At 42.2% G+C, this 16,811-nt stretch overlaps 1 protein-coding gene across 4 annotated transcripts in view; it reads right to left on the bottom strand.

Annotated features, from left to right (window-relative positions):
* The window catches only part of RALGPS2 (Ral GEF with PH domain and SH3 binding motif 2), a 287,833-nt gene extending 287,441 nt beyond the window's left edge, over positions 1-392 (bottom strand). For all 4 annotated transcript variants that reach the window (XM_054038029.1, XM_054038031.1, XM_054038032.1 and 1 more), the window contains exon 1: positions 240-392. The gene's annotated coding sequence lies outside the window, so the exon portion shown is untranslated. The remainder of the gene's footprint in view (positions 1-239) is intronic.
* Positions 393-16,811: the final 16,419 nt, after the last annotated feature.

The raw sequence follows: 16,811 nt of genomic DNA, 5'->3' as shown, positions 1-16,811 counted from the left end.
TCCGGATTGGGGGGTCCGGACCTTCCCCGGATCTGGGAGGGGACCGTGCGCCTCCAGTCCCCGCCCTGCAACCCTGCGGCCCGGAATCCAAGCGACGGTTTATCCTCCTTCTAGGGCTGCAGAGAGCGGAGGAACTGGACAATACCCAGCCGCAATTCCCCGGAGAGGCGGCACCGGCCCGGCGACCTCCCTCACGTCGGGGAAGTGTGTGTGTGGCGGGGGTGCATCCCCTGGCTTACCTGCGAAGGAGACGGAGCGGGGAAGGAACCACTCCGTCCGCCAGGCGGGCTCCCGCGCTCGGGGCCGCCGCCGCTGCAGCTCACCCTGTCTGGATTACTGTCATTCAGTAGCGGCTACCTGACCCGAGGTGGGGGGAGGGAACAGCAGCACCACCACAAACAGAGAAGGAAGGTAGAAAACGCATGCGCATAAATTCCTCTCTCTGTAGAAGGGGGGAAATGGGCCCATCCGCGCAGGCGCCGGGTGATGAACGACCGCGCGCGCCCCCGCCTACGATTGAAGCGTCTGCGGCGCAAGTGACTACGCGCGCGCCCGGCCTGACAGACCCAACGATCGCAACTGCCCAACCGCCGCTGGCAGTGGGAACAGCTCGCGCTCAACTGCGGGGGTAGAGGGTTTGAGGCGCGCGCACCCTCTTGCTGCGGTTGGTCGCCACAGAGAAAAAGGAAGGAGCGGGGGAAATGTAGCTACGCATAGCCCTCGCCTGTGATTGTTTCCCCATCGCTCGCGTTCAGTGGGGCAGGTTCCAGTCCACAATACATTAAACATGTGGCACATCTGGAAGGGCCATCTCTGGACGCTACCCCAGGCTGCTTTTGTTAGGGCACCTTTCCACTCACGCCCGGTGGGGAGCCTGCCTACTCTGATCCAGACCACCTGAGTGCCTCTAATAACTCATCCTTTGCATTTATACATCTTCAAGGGTGCTGCAATTTTTATAGTGGGGGTGCTGATGATGGAAATCATGTATTTGGTGTTTGTTACTACTACTTCAAGATAGTGGGTGCAGCAGCACTCCCAGAACCCCTAGTTGCAGCACCACTGTTCATCTTCGGCCTGCTTTACAAACATTGATCTCTCTCCTTAATTAACTCGCTGTTTTTTCTCTGCTACACGGAAGTCAGTTATTGCTTAGTTCACAGCTCATTTCAGAGATGTGTCAGCAATGTGTACATACACCAGCCAATCCATGAACTACCATCCAAACCCTGGCCCGCCTGCTATATATACATCATTTCTAAAAGAGAAAGGTAGCATCTGTAGAGACGACAGGTCCCAGGATGAAAAGTTCTGTCTGAGCAGCCCACAGTAAATCAAGATGGAGCATGGCATGATTTTTATGAGGCTATGTGCACTACTTTTTAAAATCTATAGCAGAAAAGGGATTGGGGAAGATTCCACACAGAAGCCCCCCAGCTCCACCCCTTAAAGCAGAAAATGAGAGGGAATGATGTTAGGGATTGCACCATAACAAGCAAATACTGTTTTCCTGATACTAATAAAAGTTCTGTGTTTGGTGTTAGAAGAAAGCAGTCCTTCCTGTTGTCACATGGCACAGTGTCAGAAGTTGACTCATATTGAACCAGCATAAATGAAAGGAAAATTAAATACCAAATTTCAACTCTCCACCAGGCTTTCAGTTTGATAGGCCAATGCAGTGGCCTGAGTTGAAAGAAGGGTTCACCAGATTTCTAACTGCAACCAAGTTTAGCACAGTGATTAAATATTCAATATTTAATCCAAGGGGGAGCAAAGCTGAAAATATTTATAAATCATTTTCCTTCACTGAGGGAGGAGATAACTATTTTGCTTCACTACGCATTTATAATTCTTAGAACGAGCCAGTTAAATAGTGGATAAGGAGAACTGGTTGACAATTTATTTAGACTTTCAAATGACCTTTGGCAAAGTCTCTCGCAAGAGGCCAGTGAGGAAACTAAGTCTGAAGTGAGAGGTAAAGTATTGTCATGCATCAAAAATTGGCTGAGACAGGAAACAGTATAGGAATGAATGGTCAATTTCCATCATGACAAAAGGTTAGCAGCAGAATGTCATTCAATTCTGTACTAGAACCAATATTGGTTAATATATTTATTAATGATCTGAAAACGGAGGTAAGCAATGAGATGTCAATATTTGCAGATAACATAACATTATTCAGGTTAGTCAAGGCCATGGAAGACTGAAATCTTCAGAGAACCTACCCAGACTAGATGAATGGGCAACATGAAGGAAAATTAAGTTAACCTTTTATTATTACTTTGCATTTATAAATATTAATGTTCATTAGAGGGAAAAATCAAACTAGTTATACATGATGACCTCTCGAGGTCCCTTACAGTCCTATGATTCTATGTAATGGGATTTAAATTAATTGTGTCAGTTTAGGAAAATGACATGGGCATTATTGTCAACAGCTCAATAAAGATCTTTGATCAATGTGCAGGTAGAGTAAAAACAAAAAAAAAGCAAAATGTTAGGATGCATAAGGATTAGGGTGAAGAATAATACAGAAAATATGCCATTGTATATATGGTGCAGCCTCAACAGGAATATTATCACCCATTTCACAAGGGATTTTGAAAAATAAGAGATACATAGGGGGTCACTAAGAACAATTAGAGGCATGGACAAACTCTTGAGTAGCCTAGGATTGTTTATATTAGAGGAGATGAATAACAGGGGACATGACAAAAATATACAAAATAATTAATGATCTGGCCAAAGTAGACTGGGAGCTCCTGTTCTCCTTGTCTCAAGAATAGAAGGGGATATTCAATTAAATGAAAGGTGGTAAATCCAAAAGTGATAAAAGGAGATACTTTTTCACACAAGACATAATTAGACTGTTGGAACACAGTCAGAAGATGACTTAATCTGGACAAGTATTGAAGCTGGTGAAAATTGGATCTGTAATCTAATGTTAAATGTTAATTCTTGCTAAATATATTTTATGGGACAAAAGTGGGCTAGGAGTTGATATGAGACTAGGTGACTGGTACTTAAACAATTACAGGAGCCATTTGAGGAAGGTTCTAGATAGAAGCTGAAAAGTGAAGCAGAGAAAGTGTGTAGCATTAGATTACTACTTTTTCCTGGTTGAGTCTTTGGTAAGGAATCGCAGAAAGAATCATTTTCTTCATTCTCACATCACAGGCCACTTCTCTATATTAACTTGTAGCTACAGCAATCAGCTTCATTTTATGCAATTTAGGTGTGGCATTTAGGTCCCTGCCAAATTGTCAATTAATCTTAGCTAACAAAGACAAACTGTTAATTAAAGATCTGAAGAAAAACTTTTTTTTAAAGTTTCCCTCTTAAATTAAAATTACATTAAGCAGTGTACACCAGCCAATTAATTTTCCCTTTGTTATATTAAACTTTCCATACAAAAATCTACATTAGCAGAACATTACAAGTTGCACTGTTAACACTCAGAATGATAGGAAATGTCAGAGAGGACACAACTACATGAAAGTATAGTGTTACAAAGGTTTACTGCTATGAATCTGATGTAACCACATTACTCTTATTCATGCTTGGCAAAGCCACAACTGAGTTATGCCACTCATTTCAAATGAGAGCGATTAAAACATTTATAGTACACCACCATCACATCATATTCTGTATATTCCACATATATCACAGAAAAAAATATTTTTTTATAAATCTAATCTATTTATTTATCCAGCAGCCAGATACTCTTCTGGATAGGAATTTATTATTGTAGCATCTCAGAAGCTGTTTCTCAGACACATGCATATCCTGAATAATATCAAAAGTGTATATTTCTATGATTTCTTGTTTGGTTATGCATTTTGTGCAGAAGTATAACTATTCTGCATTTTTCATGTATCATCATCCTGGCAAATCCAAAAGGGACATGGCCTCCTTGCAAACTGAGTGCTGCATTATTCTTACAACTTATCCTCAAAACTGCCAAAGTACAAATATTACTTTATCCAACTAATGAATATACTTTAAAATATTTCAAAACTATTTCTCTGAGGAATGAGAATTTATATCCATACCCTGTTGAGTTGGAAGTTATCAATATATCTGTAATTGAACATGATCAAATAAATTGAAAATTTAATGTTTCCATTAGCGGACATGTGTGTGTGTGTGTTTCCAGGTGCAAAATACAAGGTACTTGCAGTAAGAAATGTAAATGGAATGTTATTCAGAGTGCCATGGAAAGATAAATAGTCATTGACTTTTAGTCTTACACATTCCTACTTCTCTTCCAGTACATGATTCTCATTGGTGGCCTTGTCTGTGTTTTAGTTTAAATAGCAACCAGACCCAGAGCAATCCATGAGTTATTGATATCATCATCAGAATCTTCCTCTTTTCTTTTTTTTGAGTATGTTTAAGTTCAATACAATACACATCGACTGTAGTCCTTAGTAAAAACTGGAAGACATTCTTCCTGCATTAATCACAGTACAGTGTTCATTCAATTCAGTAAAATATGAAGCTAATAATAAAGATTATCCCAATGGTTAACAACGTCTGCTAAGGCTTACACAATACAGTAATTGCCAGTCAGCCACAGACTAGTACATTTGAACTATGTGCACCATGCTACTATTTCCAGGTCTCCCAGTTAGAAGTGAGAATGCTAGATAGGTTTTTATACTGCATTCATCACTGTAGTATCTGAGCATTTTCCAACAGTGCATTAAGCAACATGACTACAAATCTGTCACACGCTGTTTGTTCTCTCATCCGCTCCCCAGAGGGAGAAGAGTGTGCAGTAGAGTGTCTTTTTTTGGTAGTTTATTTTTTTTAAATATAAATCTATCTGTTGCTATGTGTTTACAGTAGAGAAGGCAAGGTCAAAGAAATGTGCCTTGCACTTGTAGTGGAAAGCAGTGCGGTTCATGATGGTTCTTAGTTCCTGGAGAAGTTAATTCCATGGTCTCAGTCCGCCCCGGAGAAAGTTCTGTCTTCTGCACAGACAAGCTTTACTCTTATTGTTGAGAGTTCCACTACCCAAGGATGGTAGTTGTCAACCATGGTCTTCATTCCAAATCATGAGACGATCTTTAGATACCCAGAGCCCAGCTCATGGAGCATTCAAAAATAAGGACTAAGAATTTGATTTGAAATTCTATGAGACGCCACGGTAGAGGGCAGAGGACAGGTTTGATATGTTTGTGGGAGTCTTTGTTGCTAATTCTTAGCACTTCTATGTTTTCCATTGAAGGGTTTCAAAGCACTTCATAAACACTAACGGCTGGGCTGCAGTTGACCCTTATGTGACTGCACAATGGAGGAGAGGAAATAAGGAGCTTTCCCAATTTATGTGGCCCTCATAAGGATCAGACAGAACTGGTCATGCAATATGTTGTAATGTACTGTGGAAATGTGGACTGTCCCTGATAGAAAAACATACCAGCTCAGAACTGCTAAGAGTAGGGTGACCAGATGTCCCGATTTTATAGGGACAGTCCTGATTTTTGGGTCTTTTTCTTATATAGGCTCCTATCACCCCTCACCCCCATCCTGATTTTTCACATTTGCTGTCTAGTCACCCTAGCTAAGAGTCATGTGAATAATGAGAACATACCCTTAGATACATGTTCAGTTATTTCTCAGCCCTTCAGTTGTAAGATTGGGCTGGAACTTTGGTTATACAACAGTAGTTACATTTCATTCTCTTTTTTATCTTCCTCATATTGCATGCACTCCCCTCCCCCCTCTTTTAAGGACATGTTTAAAAAGCTAGTTCTAAAGTCAGCTTTCTCCATATTTTTTGAGAGGGTCTTCCATCAGACATTTCCACAGCATTGTTTCCCCAGCCTTTGTAGAGGCTTTCCTGTGCAACTGTGGGTCCAATTACACATCCTTACCATAAAGAATGCAGACACTGGCATCCCCAAAATCATGTGCCCTATGGAAAAAGGACTCTATTTGTAATAGGATTTAGTGATCATCCAAGGGAGCAATATCCCAAACATACACAACAGCAGTTGCTAATTGCTGTAACTAGTCATATTTCACCACCTAAGTAAACAAAGTGAATTCCTGTAGCAGACATGATTATCAAGAGATTTATCCTCCAAGCTCCCTAATGTGGATGCATCTGTCCCTTGCTTAAATCCTGTCTTCCTGCCATCTGTTCCTATACATTCTTTTTAACCACAAGTAGTGATGAATCAGCTACTTGGAAAAACACCTTTTCTTTTAATTTATGATCTAAGTTAGCTAATAAATGAAAAATGTTACATCTCAGAAAAAAGCATAAATCAAGGACAAATCTACATTGTACCTGTGATAGGATTTCTTGTTAGTGCTGCAGGATTGTTGTGAGGCCTAATTCATTAGGGCTAAATTATGCTAATAGCACTTAGCTCATCATAAGGGTTGGTGCAGAGATATACATTTTCAGTAGGAGCATTAGGAACCATTCTCCCTCAGAGAGGGAGAAGGGTTCCCAGAGCCCCTCACTTGCACAGTCGGAAGCTCAGTTTGCCTCGCCCTTTAAGAGGTGCAATGCTCTCACCTCTATATGACCAGCATGTGGGGGTGAGGAAAGAGCCTTGGCTCTGGCTACTCCCCGCTCCTTTTTGGATGAATAGTTCCTAGGAGACAGAACAATTCAGTAGAAGTCCCTGTGTTCCCTCAAGGCAGGAGTGCAGTTCTTTCTTGTCCTGGGAAAGCTCCTTATTCCCTTTCCACCATTGTACAGTCACATAAAGGGTCAATCATAGTCCAGCCTTTAGTATTTATGAAGTGCTTTGAAATCCTTGGATGGAAGACATTATAGAAGTGCTAAGGATTATTACTTGCAACTGCACTACAAATAAACACAAGAATACTAGGAGTCTCACTCTCCCCTGCATGGCAGTAATCCTCCATGAAGTTCCTCCAAATAATTGTTCCATTATGGAATTGATTCCCTTCCCCTGCCCAGAAGAAATCTACGATTCTATCTCCTTAAGCCACTGTTCCTTGAGAGCCACAAGAGGCAAGTACACTCAGTTTAGATGCTTCTCGCCTCTGGTCTTCTGCCCTGCCCAACCTACTTCCTGTGAATATGATTCCTGAATGGGACTACTTGCATGAATAAGGCAAGCATGATTTTTCCCTTAACTTGCAAAACACTGGGAGCTTTCAGGAAGAATGATGCAAAACAAATCTAAAATAATTTCTTACCCATAATTAATAATCTTCCTCTGAAAATGTAGGTCCAAATTGGCTTGACTCCACTGAAGGCCCCTGCCACATGGTACTGAGTGGCTTTGCTGTGTAGGATGCAGATGGTCTGTTTGGTCAGATTTAAATCAAATAAATACCTTGGTTAATTTCTATTTACTTTTTTTTTTAACATTTTACCTCCAAAGGCCTTCAGGGATAATCAAGGGAGCAGTTTCTGTAGCCTGTATGTCCAGAGGCCACTCAAGAAGACAGTTTGCCACCCTAGGCAAACCTTCAGTATGCTGCCCTCATCACCATCACCACCACCACCACCTAACAGAGTTTCTCAACCAGGGGGATGCACATCCCAGAGGGGCACATCAGACTCTGAGGCAATGCATTGCTCCTTCAGTGGTTAGGGCAGAAGGAGAGGCAAGAGCAAGCACCAGGTCACAGTGCCACTTACTCAGGTTTGTCACAGCCACCGCTCCATCGTGATCGAGGCTCAGCCAGATCAAATCTGAGTGAGTGGCGTTGTGACCTGGTGCATGGGGGTTGCAGTGCCACTCAGATTTGGCCCAACCCCCTGTCGCCGTAGTCAGAATCGTCTACCCTAGTCAGCTGCCTTGTTTGCCTATACAGTATGTAGAGCAGCCCCTGGGAACATCTTGGTCCACAGCCCTGAGTAAAAGCCTGTGGGCCATCTTCCTTGATGCCATTGCACTCTATGTAGAGAAGGGTTTATCAGGAGCTGGGGCTAAAGGGAGTAATTACTCTGAGGCTATGTTCCCACTTTGCTCCTCATGAGTTAGGTTATAAAATATTCTTTGCATACAAACATGCAAAAAAGATTGCTAAACATGGAGTTAAGGTTCCAGGTGCTCCATAGTCCCCAGTGCTCCTCATGCCTTTCCCGAACATGGAACACTAAAATGCTGGAAAGCTAGGAAATGCAGTTAAGGTCTCCTTACACACCCACTACAAGACCATTAGCGTTACAAGAACAAACAAAATACAACCCTTAGCAATCCAAAAAATGCAAAGTTAAGATGATAGCTCTGATGGATATGGGGGTTTCTCAGAAACCCCTTGACCAAATGACCTCAAATTTCCAGACCAAACTATACCCTCAGTTTGATTGCTATGTATGTGGAATTTAGGGAGGTTTGAACATTCAACTTTAGGTAGGAATGCTCTTGCTTGGCTACTCATCACCCCATAATATCTTACATCAGTGTTTGCCAGTGTTTCTGTATTAAATAAGTAAACTTCAACAAAATGTTTTAAAAAGACATAATAAGAAGCCACTGTTTATGTGAGTGAGGCCTGTTTCGTGAGAAAATCATTTGACAGAGCAGCTGGCCTGAAAGGTCTAGTGTTCATAACTGTGTCTCAGCTGGAGACAGCTGCTGAACTTTCTACATGGAATAGATTCTTCCTGTATATTTTGGAAAGACTTCAAAACACTCTCAACAAGCAGATTCCAAAATATAATGTGCCTATTTCTAGCCTGCCATCTTTTACTCTCTTCTGATCCAGGCTGGGGCCAAAATTGACATTTATAAAGCAATTTTGTTTGGTCTGATCCTCTTCCATTGACATGCATGGGAATTTATCATTTGAAGAATGTGAAATCCAAGTCCTAAATAATGTAAAGTAGACAGATGTTGAAAACATGAAGGGGTAGAATCTTACATTGTTTCCATAAGGTCTTGTTTGTCTGTCCCACCCCCTCATCCCCTGAGAATATGGCCATATATAGTGAGGGTGCGGAACAACAGTGCTTTAACATTATTTATATAATGATAGCCACTGATTATTAGGGGAGAAGTTTCTGATTAATGCTTTATACAAATATGTACTAATAAAAATCTATCAAGTTAAAAAACATTACCAATAAATATTTAATACCTCCAAAATGCTGAAAGTTTGCCTCCTTTGACCCAGTTTCTAGCTGCCAGATTTATCCCATTCAATTTACTACTAGAAAAAGACACATATTTTAAAACTAGGAGAAACATTACACGAGAAAAACTTCCAATATATTTTTAGCTCTATCTTTTAGATTTGAACCAGAAAAATCATTCACAAAGGAGTCCACTAATTATAGATTCTAGGCTATTCTATTCTTACAGGTCCTTAAACCACTCCCATCACCTATCTGAGGACCTTCCAATAGTGCATTAAGAAACATGACTAACATCTGCCATATCTGGTTCATTCTCTCTGTGATACTCATTCTCTCTCACACACCCAGGGGAGAACAGTGAGTGAACCACAGTAATTTGTTAGTTTTTTTTTTTAAATGTACACTGTATTCTGTGACAAAATTAAGAAGTGCACCTTGCACTTGGACAGAAGTTGGTGAAGTGTATGATAGTCCTTAGTTCCCATGAGAGTTCTTTCCATAGTCTCAAACCAGTCCCAAATAAATATCTATCTTCTGCCCAGATGAGCTTTACCCTTATGGCAGAAAGTTTCACTGTGCCTGAGAAGCAAAGTTGTCAACCACAATCTTCATCCTAGAGCTTTAGGTGGTCTTTTAAATATGCTGGACCGAGGCCACTCAACACTTTGAAGATAAGGACCAAGAGCTGGGACTTGACTCAATATTCTGTGAGAAGCCTGTCTAGAGAGTAGAGGACAAGCCTGATGTGCTCACAGTAGCTTGGTGTTGCAGAATTCTGTACTAGTTGGAGTTTCCTAAGGACTGCTGCTCTTCATTAAGTTGTTGCAGGTTGCTTCAACTCCTAGCTGATTACTAACAACAGGCCTCACTATCTCAGCCTGAATAAAGAGGCTTAACCTGAAATGAAACAAACACTAACCTAAAAAAAAAAAAAAAACACCTAAGAACTCTGAAACATGCTTCTAGATAAAACCACCATAGCCACATACATTAATACAAGGGTAGGGCTGTCAGAGCTGTAGTTTCCTTTGCAGAAAGTTAATTTACAAGGTAATATTAAAATCTCCCTTTCTGTGAGGCGCTCACCAGTCTGGAATATGGGCTATATACCTAGCAGTACCTCAGGTAGGCTTACTGAAACAGAAAGTTTAGAGGACATGGATATTTTTGTGATTTAAGAAGAGGAGCTAAAAATAAAGTTTACAATTGAAATGCAAATGCAATTTTAATTATGGAGGGGCAACTTGTGCTCCATAATTAGGAAGGGCATAAAGGATAATACAGAAAATACTACAATGCCATTAATGGTATGTCATTACCTTAAATACTGTTTTGAGTTTTGGTTATCTTACCTCAAAGGACAGAGCAGAAATAAAAGAGGATCAGAAAAGGACAACCAGAAGGATCTAAGGCTTAAGGGGACAGGAGAAGGCTTCCAAACAAGGAGAAATTTAAAAAAGAGTAAGGAATAATAGGAGATAATAATAAATTCTATTATTATCCAGTAGCACCTAGAACCCAACCAGATCACAGTTCCATTGTGTTAAGTCCTGTACAAACATATGGAAAGTGATAGTTCCTGCCCCAAAGATATAAACATATACAAAATATTGAATGATACATCATAGAGGAAGCCAGTGAAATACTGCTTCTGACTTGAACACATAATATGAGAAAAAGGGAACTCTTGATGAATGAAAAAACAGAAAAAGTTTAAAGGAATTTTTTCCCCTCCCCCCCTCCACCCATACACTGTAACACCCCTGGAACTCCCTGCTGCAGCAGAAATAGCTTAGTAAACGAGACAATTTTCTGAGTAAGACGTTTTAAAAGGATTAGACATATATGGATAACAGCATTTGCACAATAACAGGGATAATAACTACAAGAGCTAGCAACTCTGAGGCTTCACATAATAACCTAATAACTGTCTAGAGTTAAAAAGAAATTTCTGTACTTAATATATTTTTATACAATTGTTTGGGTGTATTATGGCAATGCTTTACCTTCTGCATAGGCTGTTGTCAGAGGCAGGATACCATTGATTTGCTCTGGTATGGAAATTCCTACTTTTTTTGTTTTGTTCCAAGCCATTTATAATAATTTTAAAAATACTTACTGTACCAGTATTGCTTTGGGGCATCATATATGCAGTAGCTTTAAGCCAATGTGTAACTGAAAGATACATAAGGAAACTTGTTTCTGTGTCTAACAAATTCATTCATGTATGTATGCTTTCTCAGACTGTTCTGAAATGGCTTTAAGGCAGCCAAAAAGACCCTCTATTTTTCTTTGTATCCCAGTCTCCTCTAATACCATTTGGATTCAATCCTTATGACTTGAATTCACACAGGCATTTTCCTTCAAGATATTTCCATTCTGAATTAATCTGTTTTCCCCAGTGGCTTCTTTCCATTTTTTTAGACAATTGAAGACTTGTAATTTAAATCAATGCTGGGAAAAGCCATGTAAAAATGCAGACATTTGTATGAATGCTTTAAGGGTACATCTACACTACAGCGGGGAGTCGATTTAAGATACGCAAATTCAGCTATGTGAATAGCGTAGCTGAATTCGACGTATTGCAGCCGACTTACCCCGTTGTGAGGACGGCGGCAAAATCGACTTCTGCCGCTTTTTGTTGGCAGCGCTTACTACCACCTCTGCTGGTGGAGTTAGAGCGCCGATTTGGGGATCGATTGTCGCGTCCCGACGGGACGCGATAAATCGATCCCCGAGAGGTCGATTTCTACCCGCCGATTCAGGCGGGTAGTATAGACCAGACCTAAGAGACAGAAGGCTTTGAATAGATTGGTAAATATTAAGTAATCCAACATGAGAAGTAGTATAGTACTTATTTGTCAACAGCAGCAGAATGCAACGAGGACAACAAGACTTACTCAGACAGGCTAGTGACCGATCAGTATCAGGTGAATAAAAATGCCAACATGGAAAAAAGCGATCAACATTACAAAACAACAACATGCAAAACAGCCCCAAGAGAAGTCTCAGAAAAGCTTCTAACTCCTCCTTCTGCCTTGCATTTGAGATTTGTACAGAAAGAAGCATCAATTGGGATGCAAAAATACACAGCTATTTAAGAAAATACACAGGGCCAACTCATACCCCCTACATCCACACATATTATCTGCCCTCCAGACCATGGACATTACCAAGGGGAAAAAAAAATACTGTACTATCCCCAGAGGTGAAAGTAAGCCAGTACGGTCCGGTATGGTATACCAGCAAAAGCCAGTACACCGTGCCAGACTGGACCGGCTTCCACGGCGGTGATTTAAAGGGCCCAGGGCTCCAGCCACTGTGGGGAGCCCCGGGCCCTTTAAAGTGCTGCCGGAGCTCCGGCAGCCGGGCTCCCACGGTGATTTAAAGGGCCAGGAGCTCCGTGGCGGCCCTTTAATTCACCCCTGAGCCCCGGGGCTCCCAGCCACCTCTGCAGCTTGTAGCTCCAGGGTAATTTAAAGGTCCTGGGGTTCCCAGCCACAGCCAGAGCCTTTAAATCTTGAAAGACCCCGCCTCTTCCGGTTGAGGCCCCGCCCCCACTCAGGACTCCGGTCGTACCGGTAAGTCCTTTAAGTTACTTTCACCCCTGACTATTCCCTCTGCATAACCACCATCTAGGAATGCAGGGAAGCCCATTCTGCCAGGGAACCAGTGGAATGACCTGCCCATGGGAGCCAAAGTTAGTGCAGATGCCCTGGCCTCCCACAGATCCCAGGGAACATGCCCGTTTTAAGTGGGGCTCTGTCTTTTGGGTCAGCGGGGCAAACCCTGACCCTCATATGAGATGATTTGGGGAATTTGGTCACTGAGATTTCCTTCTTTCCATGGGAGGAGGTTATCTGGACCCCAGGAATTTTACATGCCCTGACACTGTATCTTCAAGTGCTGAGATACTGCAGATCTCCTAAACTAACATAACTGACCCATACTGGGTCAGACCAAAGGTCCATCTAGCCCAATATCCTGTCTTCCGACAGTGGCCAATGCCAGGTGCCCCAGAGGGAATGAACAGAACAGGTAATCATCAATTGATCCATCCCCTGTTACCCATTTCCAGCTTCTGGCAAACAGACGCTAGGGACACCATCCCTGCCCATCCTGACTAATAGCCATTGATGAACCTATCCTCCATTAATTTATCTAGTTCTTTTTTGAATCCTGTTAAAGTCTTGGCCTTCACAACATCCTCTGGCAAGGCATTCCACAGGTTGACTGTGCATTGTGTGAGAAAATACTTCCTTTCATTTGTTTTAAACCTGCTGCCTATTAATTTCATTTGGTGGTCCCTAGTTCTTGTGTTATGATACTGGTCAGTATTTGAATGGAAGAGCACTAAGTCTGTTGCTGTCCCAGAGGTTTTCTCTATGCAGAGTGGAGCCTTGGAAAAGGGGCCAGGGGCTCTGTTAGACCTTGACCTATCCCACCCACTCCCCATCACTTACCTGCCCAGTTACTATTCCTTCTGTGCAGTTCCTAAACCCATAGAAAGCCTTCCTTGAGTCTCCAAGAAGGGAGGATAGTGCTCCAGATGTAGCTGATCCCCCACTTTTATAGAGTAGGTCTTTCAACAAGCAAATCTCAACAACATCACAGTTTTTAATAAGAGACTATTTAATAAATCCCTTTTCCCAGGTTCCACTGTTAGTCCATATCCTCCTCCTCCCATGGAAAAATCCATAAGCTGGAAAAAAACATTCTGAAGTTCACTTTGTTGAGCTACTGATGATTCTTCTGTTCAGATGGAAGGGGTCTGCAGAGGCTTTAGAAGGGACAGAACCTTCAAACTCCTTAGCTCCTGGAGCTCTGTGGGGAAAATCAGGCACCAGCTGTTTGTATCCTGCATCATTCCCATAGCGTGTCACTCCTTCCCTGTCTCCTCCCAGTTCCCTTACCTAGTAATGCTGCTCACTGAGAAACCATGCTGTCATTGGCTCCTTCCCACATAGCTGTGCACTAATTCCCAATCCCACATACACAGAAAGGAGGTACTGTAAAAGCCATGGAGGTGCAGGACATGCTCCACTGAGCAACATTAGCTGCTGTGTAGATTACCATAAACCCATTGCAACCTAGCATTTTCCAGATAGTAAACAGAGTTGCTGCTCCCAAGCTCTCCCTCCTCATTCCCCATCCTCCAATACCCTTCTAAATTCTGCAGAAACCCAGGTATGCTGTATACACAAAGAAGAGCTGGCAGAGACTTATGAAAGTAGGGGTGCATCAACCCGTTCCCTCCTTTCTGCTCAGGAGAGGAAAGAATCTAGACTAGGATTGTCAAAGGAGATAGGCACAGAACTTCCTTTGGATTTGGGAGCCTAACTCACTAGGCTCTTAGGCTATGTCTACAATAGAAATGTTACAGTGGGACAGTTGCAGTGCTGCAGGTGCACAGCAGTAGCGCTTCACTGTAGGCACTAAGGGCTTGTGTACACTTGAAATGGTGCAGCGGTGTAGCTGCAGCCATGCCACTGTACTACTTCAGTTTAAACACTACCTGCACTGGACAGGAGAGGTTCTCCTATCACCGTAGATAATCTAGGGTTACCATATTTCAACAATCAAAAAAGAGGACGGGGAAGCAGAGGAGGGGCTCTGGCTGCTGGAGCCCCATGCGAGTGGCTCGATCTGGCTGGCCGTGCCGCGCTCTGGGGGGGGGGGGGGGGAAGAAATCCAGACATTTACAAATTCCCCCCGGACGCTATTTTTAAATTAAAAAAGCCGGACATGTCCGGGAGAATCCGGACGAATGGTAACCCTAAGATAATCCACCTTCCTGCGAGACCATAGCTAGGTGCTGCCTACACAGGGGCTAGGTCCGTCATATCCCTGAGCAATGTAGCTATGACGTTTAGACCAGGCCTTACACAGGCACCGACTTTCCAAAATACCAGAGGATGCTCAAAAAAAAAAAAAATCCAGCCTACAAGTATTTCCCAGGGTATTAACTATAATAACAGCAATATATTTACATTAGATTTTCTTCTAGGTAGAAGCTCAGGGTCAGAGTAGCATGAACATCATATTGCCAGAAATTTCAGCAGGCAGTTTATAACTTTCAGTTGGCAGTGTGGTTTAATGGATGGAGCAAGAGTCTTGCCTACTAGTTAGAACAGAACTCAGACAGGGCCGGTCCTGAACAAGAGCCAAGGGTTGAAGCCAGGAGTCAGAAGCCAACACTTAAGCCAAAAGGTAAACTGGAGTCACAGTCAGAAGGCATAGCTGAGGGTGGGAGTCAGGAGTCCAAAGCCAGGACAAAGGTGGGATAGGAACAGGAGCAAGCTGGAACTGGGGAAGGGCTACAGACAGCAGGGGCAGGGCTAAGAACAGCAGTAGATAAGGAGTACATTAAGCAGCCAGTTCACTGTTCTTGCTGCTGGGTTTATAAACCAGGCTGCTGGCCCTGCAGCCAATCAGGTGCTGCAATTAATCAGGCAGTCCCAGGGCAGTGCATCTGGACCTATTAGTTGCCTAGCAGTGAAGTTAGTAGGGAAGCAGGTCAGTAGCTGGTCCTAGCTGGCATGACCCCTGACAGGTAACTAACTTGTCACTGGCTTTTGGAATCCAAGGACAAGCATTCTGCCCGCCATTCACAGATTTAAGCCCCCACACTCCTCTATACATCATATGAGCTGAGTTGGCAGTCTAAGGCTACTTCCCAGTATTACAAGTACCAGGCCCACGTTACAAATGTACCAGGAAGAGCCAGCGGAAGTGTGGCTCTGAAAACCATAACACTGAAAACCAGGCCATTAACACTAATGGGAGTTCAACACATAAATCCTCTTTGTATTACTGAAGGAGGATGAGACTCCTCAAAATAATGAAATGGGACAATATATCTCAAATTTAGATATTAACTGCTTCATTAAAATGGAATCAGTCACTTAATCTTTCTCTTTGATTCAATTAACTGTCAAATAGCCACTGTTTTTTGGCTCACATTTAGCATTACAAAAGAAGCAGCATGTTGAAATGCTATTTTTATGAGAGTGTTCCCTTCAATTTAGCTTGATGTGCCTCAAGAAGTTTCCAATAAGAACCATAATACTGTTGGAACTGTGGAACTCAAAGGATTTGATGACTAGGCACATTAGCAGCATTTTGCACTCTTCGCTCTATTTTGCTCTCTCCAGCAGTCTCATTATCCCATGCATTTAAAACCATTTGCCTAGACCAAGAGAATTATTGTACTTAAATGGGGGTGGTTATGCTTACTTCTAATTTTGTCATGCTTTTTTTTTTTTAAACTTGTATCAGTCAGAATGTATATACTGTTTATTTTATTGCCTAATTTCTAGTGTAAAACTTCTAATTTTAGATTTCAACAAATATTTACTAATAGATTCCTGTCAAAATGTATTAACAAGCAAATACATATAAATAATGTGTGAGTGTATACAGAGTATGCATTGTAGTGTATGTGTGTAACACACAGATCAAGCAACTCTTGTTCCCCACACTGCCCAGCCATGAGCAGCACATTCCCCTTAATCAGCTTAATTCTAGAGCCAGGATGGGGTAAGCACAGGTGACTCAAATATTCAGAGCTCTGAAAATGAATGCTGAAAAATTGCCCAGGAAAATGTATACTTGTTCACCAGAAAATAAAGGAAGATAATGCCTGGACTATAAACAATAGATCTGTCTTGCTGATATTTCATCACAAAGCTGACCCAATTAGTCTTCTGGTTCCACTAAAGTGTTTTTTAAAGTT

This window comes from Malaclemys terrapin, chromosome 8, assembly GCF_027887155.1.
Source record: "Malaclemys terrapin pileata isolate rMalTer1 chromosome 8, rMalTer1.hap1, whole genome shotgun sequence".
NCBI classification, from domain to species: Eukaryota; Metazoa; Chordata; order Testudines; family Emydidae; genus Malaclemys; species Malaclemys terrapin.
The sequence above is the reverse complement of the archived record's forward strand: the minus strand, read 5'-3'. Positions and strand labels throughout refer to the sequence as shown.